Raw genomic sequence first — 14,281 nt, 5'->3', positions numbered from 1 at the left:
TTAACACTGAGGTTGCCTTTGGGGTTGAACATGTTTAATGTCCATTTGGCATTTATGGGGCTTTATAACGAGCAGAAAGCATTTTGGAAATGCTGGATCTGACTAAATCATGTGCGGAGAGGTAGAGCATGGTCCGCCAGTTCTCCGGCAGTGACAAAATAGACCGATTGTCCTCCCCAGCACTGATAGGAGTTTGTGAGTGGGAAGTCCACGTTCTAAAGGAAGAAGGCAGCAATTACACTTTAACCTCATGCTATTTTTCTTTTGCCAATTCAGTGAAAAGACTAAGAAGCGATAGGAATATGTAGCTCTACAAGGATTAAGTAACAGCTTTGGTGAAGGGTGCAAAGGCAGAAAGGAGGTAGAATGGGGTGGAAAAAAAAAGGAGATAAAAATATATATCACTTTCCTCATTGTCTTGAAAGTGAAGTCATGTGATAAACCAAAATATTTCTAGAGGAGTTTTTTCCCCAGAATATTATTACCGAAAGAATGTCCCCGAACACTAATTGTCAGCAAATATGATAAAGAGTCTCAGAAAAGGCTTAGAAGAAAGAGTGAAATATTTTACCGTTTGTAAGCAAAACAGGCTGGTAAAGAGTTCCAAATATTGAGAAATCACTGAAGAGAAAAGAATGCCTGTTGAAACGTGTTTACATGTTGATTCTTTTTGATGTTGCCATAAAAAAAGTGTTTTGATCTCTTGCAAAGAAACTGGAGAGGTATTTTATGTGCTAACCCAGAACCTGACATTATCCTGGTAATAAATACTAGGACAGGCTGTCCCTTGCATTAGCAAAACTAGAAAACAAAAGACAATAATAATTGAGGCTTTGATGCTTGTTGGAAACATCTAACATACAGAGTTGATGTGTTGTGATTAAAAACAAAAGGAGTTTAGTCTGACTCTGTAAATTAGAGAAATTGGTGGGTAGTGTTTGGGACTCAGTGCAGAATCATTTGTGACATGTAGGAAAGAGAGCCCTGGGAAGTGGACAGGCTGCATGGGTGTGCCCACCCAGTTGATTGTGGACATGCACACCTCTGGCTTGCACCATCTGGTCTCATGCCAAACCCTATATTTGATTTTCACATTGCAAGAACCACTGGGCTCTGGGAGGGCTTCTCAGGCGAACCTTCTCACCTTCTTGTTAGGTGATGTGTTGAGGAGGAAAGAGCGAGGGCTTGGAGCGGAAGCATCTGGTTCTGCCACTTGCTGGCCATTTGAACTTGACCAAGTTACTGAACCTCTCTGAGCTTAGCTTCTCATCTGTAACTCATGCCTACGCTGTAAGGGTTTTCGGTAGATTTACTAGAGATGTTGTACACAAAGCATCTAGCATAGCACAGAGCCTTGTAGAGAGCAGTTGCTCAATAAGTGTTCATAGATGGACCAGAGGAAGCAAGGGCAGAGAGAAGGAAGGAAAAATCCCTGCTTTGAGTGTCACAACCCTGAGATACAGAAGGTGCTGGCGAAACTCTTAAAGGAGAGCATCACATCAGGACCAGGGAAGAAGGAGTATTCCTGGGGAAGACTTCTCAGAGAGATGAGTTGTGAAGAATAAGCAGGCAAAATGTTCTAGGGAGGTGCTCCTATGCAGGAGACAGCATTTTCAAAGGCACGGGCTTAAATCCAGGGAAGTGTGAATTACAGAGTGGGGCTGGGTCCCAGGCTGTGAGATGGGGAGTTGCGAGCAGTGAAACTGAAGAAGTGGGCAGGCCTGGGATGGAGTAGGGTCTCATTGTCGTGCTTGAACTATGGTACCATGGTGGTGGCTGTGAGGGGCACAATTACATTCGCATTTTGGAAACGTGGCAGCAGTGTCTGTGGGATGGGATTAGAGACGTGGGAGGGAGTGAGCTCTTAGCCGTGGCAAAGATTTCTTCCATATTCCCCACAAATCCTGGCATAGTGCTGAGCACATAGTAGGCTTTTAGGAAAAACTTCTTGATAGACCTGAAGAAAAGCTATTGTTTTGTCAGGATCATCTTTTCTATGATTCACTTGTTTTACCATTAATAGATTATTCTCATGTGGATTTGATCATTTCCCTGCAAATTATTTTTGACCCTCGATTAAATTACACTAAATTATTGTGTGTCATGGCATAAACATTCCTTCATCTACTTATAATTGATTGTGTAATCACCAGTGTCATAAAAGATATCTTGTGATTTAAAGGGTGCTAGCCTAGAACTCTGAGAAAATTGCAACTCACGGTGCTGCTGTGTCCCCCAAAAATGGTCTACGTGCAGAGGGATAATTATTCCCAGCCCTCCATTTTTTAGGCTTTGCCCACATCTCTTTCAAAGCTTGTTCTGTTTTAAGATTCTTTCAAGCGTCCTGGTTCTCTCAAAGGAAAAAGCTGTCCTAGCTTTTAGCCTCTGATTGACTTCAGGCAGAGAAAGCTCTCTGTCTCATTTAGAGATGGTGATAGCCTTCTAGTTAGCATGGCCACGGGCAGTAACAGTGGCCATGGGCTGTCAGGGACCACAGTGAGTGCCGAACAGAGTAGGAGACAGTTGTGACTATCGTGGACTACGTGAATAAAGAACAGTTATTCAGAGCCATGGATTTTTTTTTCAATCAGTCAGTCAACTAATATTTTTTGAGATTCCACTCTATGCCAAGTAGGGTGCTAAGTGCTGCAGATACTAAAGTGGACAAAAGGAAAATGGTCCCTACGCTGGTGTGCTATGTTATACTTATTATAATAGATAAAAAGGAACTATCACAATTACAAGACATGGGGATAAGTAAGATGAGAGAGAAATGCAGAATGTGGTGGAAGCATTTGGGGGGGGCACCTTGCCCTCTCTTGGGAGGCCAGAGGAGACTGCCATGAAGATCTGGAGAGTTTTCTGAAGAAGGAAAGGTGTAAGATATACCTTAGATAGTTTGGGAGTGATAGTTTTTATCTATAAGGAAAAAACCAGAATGTTATGGATTTTATTATGGATTTTTAATAAATCCGGCAAAATAGGGACTGGCTGGGTGGCACAGCGGTTAAGTTTGCACATTCTGCTTTGGCAGCCGGCAGTTTGCTGTTTCAGATCCTGGGTGTGGACCTATGCACCACTTGGTGAGCCGTGCTGTGGCAGCATCCCACATATAAAGTAGAGGAAGATGGGCACGGATGTTAGCTCAGGGCCAATCTTGCTCAGCAAAAAGAGGAGGATTAGTGGTGGATGTTAGCTCAGGGCTGATCTTCCTCAAAATAAATAAATCAATCCGGCAAAATAGTTTTTGAGTTGTAAAATATTTTGGATGTATGCTTGACTGCTGTAACGTAAGTCAGCAGGGTCACGTCCTGATCAGACCCAAACATAGTTTTCTTTGCTGTGTGTCTTAGCACTGCCAATTGGTTAGGAAGCACAGATCCTGGAAGGCAATGGCCTGAAAGAAAGTGGAATCTGCATAATAACTCTAAAATGATCTACAAGTCATGGTATATGTGCACTTGCCCACAAGCAGCGTTTTGCTCTCTGTGGTTTTAATGATTTAATGTTAGATCATCTGCGCTGTATGGAGCAGCCACACCCTCTGACAGAAGAGCCTGGGTCAGTTGCTCTCTATGAGAATTCAGTATGTGATCAAGGTGCTCTGCTGAGCGTGAGGGGAAGTTAGACAGGTATGGGAGCTGAGAGTGCATTTGAACCACCCTGGTGTGCACCAGCAGGTACAGAGACATAAAGGTGGCACCCCCCCAGGAGACAACATTCTGGCCAGGTCCTCCAGTCAAGACAGTGCTTTCCGTCACAGCCCGGAGAAACGCTGGATGTGGGCCCGTGGAGGGAGGCTTGTGAAAGGTGGCAGTATCTTTTATAAATTCTGTGTGTGGAGTGGCAACCCACTTACACTCTTAATTTTTGCTTTCAGAAGTTGTATCCAGAAAAGGGAAGTGAAATTTCTCTGCCTTATAAACTATACCTTATTCAAAACACGTGCATGAATTCATGTGCCGCTTCTCCTCTCTGCTAAAGTAAGGGTTTTCACAATAGTGCTTCTTTTAAAGTGGCAGAGGGACTTTAACAGGAAAACACATTTATGCCTGTTAAATGGGTATCTTAGAGGTTGTTCACCTGTCTTTAGGGGAGCACTCCTTACCACGTAGCCTCATAAGAATTCAGGGGCCACTTGCTTGTTAGAAATAGAATGAGTTGGTTAGAGAGATGAGCGTGGGTCGTTTTGCGTGCAGGGGTATGAAATGCTTAAAATATTTAGCAATTTGGGATTCTTAGTCTGCACTTTATTTGTTGTTTCTAGGGCCAGCCTTGCCCAAGTGCAAGGTAGCAGCTTTGAGTGGCAAGAGAGCAATTCTGAGAGCCTGTGTCCTTGGAGAGTACTTTACCAGTATGTCCTCACTCCTCCCACCATATATGCACTCGTGCATGTCCTTACACATGCTCAGATGCATTCTATAGTTAAGAGCCTGGGCACAGTCAGAGGGAAATGACTAACATAGATTCTGCTTTTTCAATTTAAAGACACTGCTCTTTTTGTTGTGCCTCTTGAATATGACTTCTCTGTTCCTCATTTATTTCAGTCTCTCCAAGGGAAATGGCCATTTTTCAGACCCACAACTTTTGCTAGAATCACAGACCATTAGATCTTGGAAGGGACCACAGAGATCGAACGTGCCTGGTTGGAAGTGCCAGCAGGATAACCATTCTGAAAGTCATATCTGGAGCTTAGAACAGAGGTCAGGGCTGGACTTGTGGATTTGAGAGTAACTCACTTCGAGGCGATGGACAAAGTACATCTGATGAGGTCATTCCCCTGCTCAAAAGTGCTTTTGAAGCACTTTTAGATTTTACAGAATCATCTCACTCAGAAAGGCCTTTGAGACCCTCCATAACGTGGCCTCCACTTTTCTTTCCTACCTCATCTCCCATGGCCACTTTGCCACACACGCACCTCCAGCCACAATAATCTGTTGACCATATTGGGGCACACATGTTTGTTATCTCTCTTTTATAAAGCTGTTTATTCTTGTAGAGTTAGCTCAAATTCCACTTCCTTCTGGAAGCCTTCTCTCATGAATTTGGACTGTGAAAGACCAAAGGGACTCTTAGGGCCTGTAATGAACTAGAAAGTATATTCTCCTCCTTCACCAGTCACAAGTCTTGTGTGAGTGGCTTAGAAGAGCCTTTTACGCCTTCTAAGGCACATCAGAGGTCATCTAGACTGGGCTCTCTCACAGCGCAGCCATCCATTCTGACATCCAGGACACGAACATGTGCTGTTTCTTCCTGTAGGAAAATGTATGGAAATTTATCCAGTTTTCTTCTTTTTATCCTTCACTTACATTATTTTCTTTCCAGTTGTATGTGTCTCCAAGGATGTTGTGTGGGATTATCCTCTTTGTAAAGTCATAGCAATTTTTGAATTAGAATGTGGAGGTTCTTATTCCAGCTCCACTGCCAACTCGTTGATTTGTTCGGGCAAATCATATAGCCTCTACCTTCATTTATCATCTGTAAAATGGGCCTAAGAGTAATTCACCTGGAAAGGAGGAGACACAAAGGTGGGCCGAATATGCAGAAGAGGATGCAAAATTGTCAGAAGGTGACTGACTGCTCTCCGATCCCTGGGTTGAAAAGGGCCAAGTTGACATGCAGATTGCATGGTAGGCACATGGCCAAAGCTAAGAATGGGCGCAGGAAGGAAGGCAGTGTAAATGGGGCAGCTGGTGGTGTGCTAGGGTGTGTCCCTAGGCACGGCATGCCTGTTCTTGAGTGTTCCTTCCAAGCGCTGGTGGACAACCTAGGGCATCCGTGGCTTGCTCTGTGGGACAGCAGGATCCTCCCTGGGAGCTGGCTTGGTTTCCCTCACTTCCCTCTCTTAAATTAGGCGGTGATGAGGCACGGTTATACTTGAACTGTGTCCCCCCAAAAGCTGTTGCAGTCCTGACCCCTAATGTCTGTGAATGTGACCTTATTTGGAAATGGGGTCTTTATAGATGATCAAGTGAAGATGAGGTCATTAGGGTGGCCCCCAATCCAATATGACCAGTGTCCTTATAAAAAGAGGAAATTTGGACACCAAGACAGAGATGCTGGGAGAATGCCACGGTAAGATTGGAGTTATGCTGTCACCAGCAAGTGAACGCCAAAGATTGCCTGCAAACCACTAGAAGCAAGGAGAGAGACACAGAACAGGTCCCTCCCTCACAGCCCTCAGGAAGAACCAACCCTGCCAGCACCTAGATCTCGGACTTCTAGCCTCCGGATGGTGAGACAACCCGTTTCTGTCGTTTAAGCCACACGGCCTGTGGTACTTTGTTATGGCAGCCCCAGGAAATGAATCCAGCCCCAGGAAATGAATCCCCAGATCCAAATGCTTCTCTGGGACGCTGGGCCCGCAGTTTGGGTTTTATGGTGAGATTACACATGGGATGCATTTGTTACCAGTGTATATTAAAAATGACAAGATTTCCTGTGGTTTGGCTTTTGAAAGCAAGTGTATTTAAAGCCTGTTCTCAAGGTTTGGGGTTGACTTAGAATGGGGTTTCTTAAATATTATAATCACCTCACTCCCATACTCTCCCCTAATACTGTACCTTTATGTGTGTTGGAGAAGGAAAAAGGGTGCAATTGTTCAGTATGTTTCAGTCACTTACACAAAACCGTGCAATTGCTTATTAATTTTCCAGGCTTGGACACTTTCTTGGGAATAGTTGGTGTTCTATTGTAACTCTGCTTCAGTTAGGGATTTGGCAAATCCATGACAGAGAGGGAATGTTTCATTTTTCTTTTCACTTTCCTTGGGCTTGCCTGTTCTTTCTCTGAAAGATGCTAGAGCTTCCCCAGGGAGAAGGCCTGCCTCTTTCCTCTTTGGGAAATGTTGATTTATATTATATGAAACATTTGTTTTTCATAGAAATGTCCATTTCAACATGTTGAAATAGTTGGCTCTAATTTATATGTGAAAAATAAATAGACTTGTCATGGAAATGCTCTCAGGGTACAGTTACATAATAATTAGGTATGCCCCCCCCCCAACTTATTAACATAGGAGACCTCACCTCATAGTAGTTTTCTCAACTTGATGGTTTCTGTTAACTTTTCCCAAGCTCCATGAAAACCCGTTAAAAATAACTGTTACAAGTTGAAAGTCAACTATTTTTATAAGTATGACATAAGTAATTGTATCTCATAGTGGCAATTTTGTCTGCCTACTTAATAGTTGGGGCAGTTGAGGCTCAGAAAAGTGGCAAAGCTGAGATGAAAATTCAGCATTTCCTGATTTCCAGCCCGTGGAGAACGTGTTTTTCTGTGCTAATGTTATTGTAATCCAGGGCTCAGTTTCAGACGTGTGGAGGGGGTTGTAAAGGCAAGAGAGGTGGAGGAGCTTGGAGAAGGGAACGCTGCGCCTCACGTGAGCAGACTGGGTCCCAGCCCTGCCGCTGTCACTCTCTGACAGCAGGGCCCTGGGGCATTTGAATTCTCAGGGACCTCAGGAAACTGAGGCAGCTTAAAAATTCTATGCCTTAGGGGCCGGGTAGTGGTTAAGTTCAGCCGGTTTGCTTCGGCAGCCCGGGGTTCGCTGGTTCAGATCCTGGGCGTGGACCTAGCACCACTCATCAAGCCATGCTGTGGCAGGCCTCCCACATATAAAAAAAATGAAAGAAAAGATGGGCACAGCTGTTAGCTCAGGGCCAGTCTTCCTCAGCAAAAAGAGGAGGATTGGCGGCAGACATTAGCTCAGGGCTGATCTTCTTCCTCAAAAAATTCTGTGCTTCATATTGAAATATTTAGGGATTAAATAATTTTCCGGGATGTGCTTGAAGCTGTAAGATTGGCCATGAGTTAATCATTATTGATGCTGGGTAATGAGTATTTGGTGTTCTTTTGAAAGCCTTCTGTGCGTGTTTGAAAGATTCCATAAAAAAGTTTAAAAAAAATATTTTGCTTCTAAAATGTATACCTTTGATTCTTCCCAACTCCTCTCCTTCCAGAATCTATTGTTGAGCTCACTCATTTCTTCCAAACAACAAACGCATTCTCTGAAGGAAACCGAGCCCTCTCCTTTGGTCTGATCCTAATATATATACTATTAGATTTTCCAATGCCTTCCCCATTTTTCATTTTTTAACAGATAATAGAATGGCTGTGATTTCATAATAACTTCAAAATCTGCTCTCTATTCCTCACCAGTTTGAATTGTAGAAAAGAGTACAAAAGATTAGAGTACTTTAAAATACATCTCTGCTAATTATACATACAACTGCATTCACTAAATGTGAATGTTTTCAAGGCTTTCTTTGCTACCAAGTGCCACCTGCTCACGATTTAAATGAGCACAAATTTAGTTCCATTAAATAAAACACAGCAACTCTTCTCCTATTGCACAAACTCCTTTAGGCCCTATTTTGGAATTGGGAAACTAATTCTAGTGTTCCTTTGTTAGCTCTGGGTCTGTGTCAATCATGCCACAAGGTTGATGACTCGAATACTTTGCAATCTTGCTTGAAAAATTCTAGCACACAAATAGGTGGTGGTGAAGTGCTTTGCATTTTATAAGAATCCTTATGAACTAGACGGCATTCGAACTTGTGGTTCCAGCAATTACCGGGCCCCTGAATTGAGAAATCCATGCCTTGGCTTTTACAGTTCGTTAAGCAGACTTTTTACTAGCTATTGCCAAAAAAAAAGAAAAAAAGAAGAAGAAAAAGAAGAGAAATCCTCCCTCATAATGTTATATTCTTGGCCCAAACGATGGTCTCCCCGGAAGCTGCTAGACTCAAATTTCCACCTTGCTATTTTAAAGTTGCAAGGTCCTTTAAGAGGAATTCATTCATCTCTTATTAATCTGGAACATTCATGATCCCTGTAAATCCAAAGAGGATGTTTCTTTGGGGACTATGAAAGTTCAAGCAGCATTCACATCCAACATGAATTAACGAACTCTTTTCCAAAAAGGCTTCCATGAGTGGCCTCATCTGCTACGTTTGGAAAATGAAAAATCCCACAGCATGAAGTACACATTTGCCATGCTCGTGGAAAAATGATCTCCTTCCAACAACTTCTTTGTCACATATCTGGACCCGAAGTCCTTGGTGTTTTTTTCAGGTGTAGCCATCTTTTGAGAAAGGAGGAAGAAACTGCTTATCTGTCCTAAAAGTCCTTATTTTTCTTAATCTTCCCTCCTCTCTCCACCACACACACCCTTGCCCTAAATTCCTTTCCGTTTTGCCCTTTCAGAAATTCCTCCCTCCCTCAGAAAAGCTAAAAATAATGGCAATGCTTTCCAGTGATCCTGCCTTATTAGTATCTGAGATGGAGGCTGCAGGCAAAAAGGAAACCCTTCATTGTGGATCCTGCTCAGAACTGCATGTTGACAAAGCTTGGCTCACCCCAAGATTTTCAGATGAAAAATCTCATCTTGGGTTTCCACTCTCATTTGAGTCCCATTATCCTTTCCTTAGTGTCACAACATGTCAACATGCTTGGAACATACCTGCTGTCTCTAGGGTACCCTGACCCCATAGCATAGATTCATAGGTAGGTTTATAGGTCCAGAGAAGTGAAGACGTACCTGAATCCTCTAGCTGTGATTAGGGGAAGTCTCAAATGATTGTGGCCACACTGCAGATTTTAAACTCTCAGATGTTCTTTATTAAAGATCACAGACCCGTTCTTGGGTTCCCAGGAGTGTGCCAACCTGCAGACAAGAGCCCTGAGGACGTGGGGAAGCCTGGAAGTGGAGTCCTTTAAGCAGAGTCCCCATTTGTGTACAATCAGGCGCCATAACTTGGCCGGCCTGCCTGGACAGCTGGCTCTGCTTACTGTGGGAACAATGCAAGGAAGGCCGTTGTCACATTCCTCAGGGGTCAAACGCACAACCTTCCTAACACACTCAGTCCCTGCTGGCAAAGGGAAAGATGAGGAGTGTGAAAGCAGAGGCTTGGAGAATGCAAATGACTTTAGAAATCCACTGACTCCGTTGTTTGGCTGTTTTAGAAACTGAGTCCCAGAGAAGTTCTATGACTTGCTCAGGCCCATCAGTGACTTGATGGCAGACCCAGGACTGGAATTTTCTAACTTGTGGTCCAATACCCAGATGGTTCTCTGAGCATCTTGAATGTTGCAGACTCGTAGTAAAATGGAATTATTGGTGAACGCGTTATATTTTGTTATATTTTCACATGCCATAGTGGGGTCAAGTTCAGTGGCCCAAGTCCTTTAAGCACCACTAGGACAAGTTCAGCCAGCAAACAGCATCTTTAGTGACCCTATGGGGAGTCATTGCCTTCTAGCCCCAAACCCAGAAGTTAGAGTTAATTTTTAAGTGCCCACATTTAACTCGAGCATGGAGCTCTGAAAACACTCAAGTACTAATGCTTGAAAACATCTAAATTCCTCTGAGCTCTGACGATGCTTGAACTCTTTCTTGAGAAAAATGCTGAAATCGTAGTGATTAGAACACATGAAAACGGAATCACTGGATAAAATTTGTCATACGTGCCCTGGTTGAAGGCACATTTAGGAGTTCAATTTATAGGTCGCTGGTCATTCTTTTTCCTTTAGCATGCTTTCCGATAAAGAGTTTTATGTCACCTTCCTTCAGCATTTGTGCAAGCTGATAAAAGATTTTCATGTAAGATTTTTACTATTGCAAAAATAGACACCAGGGGGAAAAAAGAGTGTCTTATCCCCAAATGAAAAGAATTAGAAACAGTACTTTTGCACATAAACTTCTGGATGATGATCTCAATTTTCCTTTCACAGGAAAAGGCACCATAAATTACTTTTCATCAGGAAAAGTGGTGCTTGCGTGACACGCTGCTCCCCTCACAGAGCGAGGGGTGGCCGTGGTGGGAAGAAACGAGCACAAACTGCTGTAGCCCCGTGAGCTTTGCTGGTCTCTCGTTTTCTGAACTCCGTGCCTTGTCATTCCCAAAGATCATTTGTGGGCATGCCGGGGTTAAATGCCACACTTTCTGTAAAGAATTTGTTCTTTATTTCCCAGGGAACGTTTCCAGGTTCAGACACGTGATTGTAGCCTTTTTTAAAAGATGGTAGTCTTTTGTCTACTTGTGAGTTGTATTGGGCTGCTGTGAAGTCTCACCGAGAGCAGGATTCCTGGAGGCTCCTACAGGATTTGGGAGTGTTGAGGGCTACCGTATTTTCCCTCCACCAAGAGCCTCCACGTGAAAAGTGGAAGACAGTGGCGTGTTCTCTGAGTCCTGGAGCAAGCCAGGGAACGTGGCGAGGGCAGAGGGAGAGGAGATGAAAATCCTGCGCGTCCCTCACTGTGATCGTTTCTCTTTCCCCTTACTGAAGCGCAATGCTCCCTGCTATTTGAAGAGAGCAATTTAGATTTATATTAAGGGATGAATAAATATGATGCAGTGATGAAATCTCATCTGGAGTGAATGCAAATTGGGTATGCTATCGATCACGTGGTGGTGTCTCACTTTGAGCAGAAACAGGGAGCCCATTGGAAGGCTAGATGCTTCTCTTGTCTGTCCTGCATTCACCCAGTAGACATTCCAGAGCAACTTGGGCAGGGGGAAAAAGGTTATGCTTGTTTGGTATCTCTCATCATTGCACCTCATGTTATAGGGCCTCAAAGCACTTGACAAGCCTTCAAGTAATTCCAGGTGGTGGGTTATTTTTCCCCAGATGGTCTTAAGAGGTGATTCGAACCATTTGACATCGCGAGAATGTCCTTTTGGTTCCTTCTGCAGTTCACATCCTACCTTCTCTCCTTAGAGTTTTGGGTGCTCAGGGTCAGGAGGTCAGAAATCCCTAGTTTGAGCTAGGTCATTGTGTAGCTTTGGCCAAGTCACCTTACATTAGTGGGACACAGTTTCCCTGTTCATTGAATGGGGAGGCTGGACTGAAGGCCCTTGAGGGTTCCCCTCCGGCTCTGCCGTTCTGTCATACACAGGGCTTTTTGCCTCCTGAGACTCAGCATGACTGGAGGCAAGTCCAACTGCAATACTGTTCTTGCAAAGTTGCTCCCTCTCCCTGATCAACTTTTCCACCCCTGTCGCATGAAGTCTGCCACTTGGAAGAACCTCAGATTTGATCAAAGGTGTCCAGGTCTAGGGAGCAGCTGGCAAAGCCCCGAGCATGTTTTGCCCTCTTCTGCTTTGGTTGGTGATGAAAAAGTAGGTCACAAGATGCTGCCCCCTTTCCAGTTATCAGTAGGGGAAACCCCCAGGGCTGGAAAAGGAACAGATACAGAACAGCTTCAAAGAAGGAAAGAGAAAGAGATGCATGAGAAAGGAGGCTAAGAACGGGGGTCTCTGGGCCTACCCCCCCTGAGAGGGAGAGAAACGGGAACCCTGATGGTTAGGAAGGAGAAAGAATGCTATCTTGTGCCTCCTCCCATGGGTTAGAAGATCGTGGACCTTGAAGGAAATGGCTGGTTGCCCTCTCAGAGTTCCAGAGGGTTTGGGATAAGGTGTGCTCTGCTCCCATGCTTTGCTCTGGGCTGGGGTCCTGGCAGCGCCGCATGGTGCTGTCAAGGTTCTCCAGCTGCGTTTTGCAGAGCTTTGCAGTTTGCTCCCTAGGGCCATGGGCTGGACTCAGCCATTTTCCACCAGAACAGCTCCTCCTTTATCTCTGTTACATTTTGAGGTTATGTAAAGATTTTGTTTTCTTAAAAATGTCCCACAAATCCTGAGAAAAAAGAACAAAGCTGGAGGTATCACACTTCCTGATTTCAAAATATGCTGCAAAGCTATAGTAATCCAAACACCATGGTACTGGCACAAAAACAGACACACAGGTCAATGGAAGAGAACTGAGAGCCTGAACGTTTGTGGACATCTAATCTTCAACAAGGGAGCCAAGAACATACAATGGAGAAAGGAGAGTCTCTTCAGTAAATGGTGTTGGGGAAACTGGACAGCCACATGCAAAAGAATGAAAGTAGGCTATCATCTATTGCCATACACAGAAATACAAAAATTAACTCAAAATGGATTAAAGACTTGAATGTAAGCCTGAAACCATAAAACTTCTAGAAGAAAACATAGGCAGTACACTCTTTGACATTGGTCTTAGCAGCATATTTTCAAGTACTATGTCTGACCGGGCAAGGGAAACAAAAGAAAAAATAAACAAATGGGACTACATCAAACTGAAAAGCTTCTGCTCAGCAAAGGAAACCATCAACAAAACAAAAAGACAACCTAACAATTGGGAGAAGATATTTGCAAACTATATATCTGAAAAGGAGTTAATATCCAAGATATACAAAGAACTCATACATCTCAACAACAAAAAACAACCCAATTAAAAAATGGACGAAAGATCTGAATAGACATTTTTCCAAAGAAGATATATGTATGGCCAACAGGCACATGAAAAGATGTTCAGCATCACTAACTATTAGGGAAATGCAAATCAAAACTACAATGAGATAACACCTCATGCCTGTCAGAATGGCTATAACTAACAAAACAAGAAATAACAAGTGTTGGAGAGGATGTGGAGAAAAGGGACCTCTCATACACTGCTGGTGAGAGTGTAAACTGGTGCAGCCACTATGGAAAATAGTATGGAGATTCCTCAAAAAATTAAGAATAGAACTACCATCCAGTCCAGCTATTCCACTGCTGGGTGTTTATCCAAAGAACATGAAAACAGGAATGCATAAAGATATATGCACTCCTGTGTTCATTGCAGCTTTATTCACAATAACCAAGACTTGGAAGCAACCTAAGTGCCCATCAGGAGACCAATGAATAAGGCAGATGTGGTGTATCTACACAATGGAATACTACTCAGCTATAAAAAAAGATGAAATCTTGCCATTTGCGACAACATGGATAGAACTTGAAGGTATTATGCTAAGTGAAATAAGTGAGATGGAGAGAGTCAAATACCATAGGATGTCACTCATAAATAGAAGATAAAAACAACAATAACAAACAAACACATAGCTACAGATTAGATGGGTCGTTACCAGAGGGGAAAGTGGGAGGGAAAAGGGCAAAAGAGGTGATTTACAGATGTGTGAGGTGATGGATGCAATTAGTCTTTGGCTGGTGAACATGATGTAATCTACACAGAAATCGAAATATAATGATGTACACCTGAAATTTATATAATGTTATAAATCAATGTTACCTAAATAAAACAATTTTTAAAAAGTGCTCTGCAAAAAAAAGTTCCACAGTTTTTAAAAAATTTAAAAATTTTTACCATTGGTAATTCATGGAAGAGCTCATATGCAAAGCTGTATGACCTTAGACAGGTCACTGATTTCCCTGAACCTCATTTTCTTTATCTGAAACCAAGGTTAATTAGATGTTCTCTG

The 14,281-nt window shown here is 43.2% G+C and overlaps 1 protein-coding gene across 12 annotated transcripts in view; it reads left to right on the top strand.

Annotated features, from left to right (window-relative positions):
• The window catches only part of ATXN1 (ataxin 1), a 384,333-nt gene that overhangs the window by 171,852 nt on the left and 198,200 nt on the right, over positions 1-14,281 (top strand). The window lies entirely within an intron of this gene.

Source organism: Equus przewalskii, chromosome 19 (assembly GCF_037783145.1).
Source record: "Equus przewalskii isolate Varuska chromosome 19, EquPr2, whole genome shotgun sequence".
Classification (NCBI taxonomy): Eukaryota; Metazoa; Chordata; class Mammalia; order Perissodactyla; family Equidae; genus Equus; species Equus przewalskii.
The sequence above is the reverse complement of the archived record's forward strand: the minus strand, read 5'-3'. Positions and strand labels throughout refer to the sequence as shown.